Source organism: Triticum aestivum, chromosome 1D, assembly GCF_018294505.1.
Source record: "Triticum aestivum cultivar Chinese Spring chromosome 1D, IWGSC CS RefSeq v2.1, whole genome shotgun sequence".
Lineage (NCBI taxonomy): Eukaryota > Viridiplantae > Streptophyta > Magnoliopsida > Poales > Poaceae > Triticum > Triticum aestivum.
The window spans coordinates 476,677,106-476,678,856 of NC_057796.1; the positions used below are offsets into that span (position 1 = coordinate 476,677,106).

The 1,751-nt window shown below is 46.1% G+C and overlaps 1 non-coding gene across 1 annotated transcript; it reads left to right on the forward strand.

The window, feature by feature from the left end:
• Positions 1–266: 266 nt before the first annotated feature.
• Positions 267–463, forward strand: LOC123183712 (U2 spliceosomal RNA). Its single transcript, XR_006492746.1, has one exon. It is a non-coding gene; the product is annotated as a U2 spliceosomal RNA (small nuclear RNA).
• Positions 464–1,751: the final 1,288 nt, after the last annotated feature.

Consider the following 1,751-nt stretch of genomic DNA (forward strand, 5'->3'; position numbering starts at 1 on the left):
GCCGAGATCATATTTTCAGCGAGAACAACCCCAGAAAGGCCGTGTGCTTTGTGTTTCGTGCACATGCCGTATTGGCGTATTACTGGGCCTCAAGCATTATGGGCTTTCAGGCTTTCTATTTTATTGCTGGGTTTATGCACCCAAATGTTAATGAAGTAATTAGACAGAAAACCATCCGGTTAGATTAATTAGTCCCACACCGCTTGCACTGCTCAGCGGAGTCGGTCGTACGTGTATAAGAGGAGGGGAAGGCGCCGGTTCAACTCATACCTTTCTTGGCCTTTTGGCTAAGATCAAGTGTAGTATCTTTTCTTATCAGTTTAATATATCTGATATGTGGATTACATGTTCACAACGATATTAAATTTATTTTTTGGTGGAGGATCCACCATAGTGGCTTGCCACTAGGGTCCTCAACTGTTCCTCGGGCATTGCACTATTGCCCGGGTGTAACGCACCCCAACCAAATCTAAATTAATATTTTCTTTACTTGGTATGTGATTTTTATCAAGACTAACCGTGGCTTAAAATATGTATAGTGAGCTGTTACAGTATTTGACGTTCGTGATTGTCGGCGTGAAGATGTATGAGGTGAGTACAAACTTCCTTTTGTATCACAACTGAATAATGAGCCGAAAGCTAGCTCACAAAAAATTGAATCAACATGAGTCAAACTAGATTGGTAGGTATGTTTTGATTGATGCATATAATGACGATGAAAATTATAATGATTTGTTATCTTTATATGTTTTGGAATTAAAAGTTAGTTCCCTTTTGCTCCCTCCGTCCCTAATATAAAAACGTTGTAGTGTAAAAAAATGCTTTTATATTATGAAACGGAGGGAGTAATAGGCAGACGTGAAATTGCCACAATTTGGGCAATCATGACACCGCATAGCGTGATCTTTTAGGACTTTTTATGTGCTATGAGATTGAGGCGAGTATGAGAGAATTATGCCACTCGAACTCTAGCCCAAGTCAAACCGAGCTCGCTCGCTTTGTAATATGAGTTGCATCGCATTTCTTCTCATTTTGGTAGCATAGCGGCACCAAATGATGTCCTAAAACCTACTAACTACAAATTGGGACCGTAGATCCGAAGACCCACATCGGGGGCGATTTTTAAAGACTTCTATCCTATTTGATCACCATTAGTAGAAAACAGGGCTTTGGTCCAGGCCTGGCCAGCCCATTAGTCTCGGTTCAGTCACGAACCGGGACCCATGGGGGCATAAGTTCCGGTTCGTGAGCCCAGGGGGCCAGTCGGGCCGCGTGGGGTATTGGTCCTGGTTCATCTGATTCCTTTGGTCCCGGTTCCAGACACGAACCGGGACCAATGGGCCTCGTTCCTGGCCCACAACCATTGATCCCGGTTCGTGGCTGTAACCGGGACGTACCGGGACTGGTCCCGGTTCCAGCCACGAACCGGGACCAATGAGGTGCCTATATATACTCCCTCGCCCGCGAGCAGAGCACTCCACTGCTCTGTTTTTCTGGCCGGCAAGGGGAGAGCTTTGTGGTGCTCTAGCTCACCTTCTATGCACATGAGGTGTTCGATGAAATGTCTGAGCCACACTACTTAAGCTTTCTCCTCTCCAAGCTCGACCTCCAAGCTCCATTTTTCTCAAGATTTGTCTAGATTTAGCCGTCCGTCACGTCACGTCCCCGTCTTCACCGCCGTCGATCGCCCGCGCCGATCTCGTCGCCGGTACCACCGTGGTGAGCCTCTTGTTCTTATCTTCTTTCCAAAA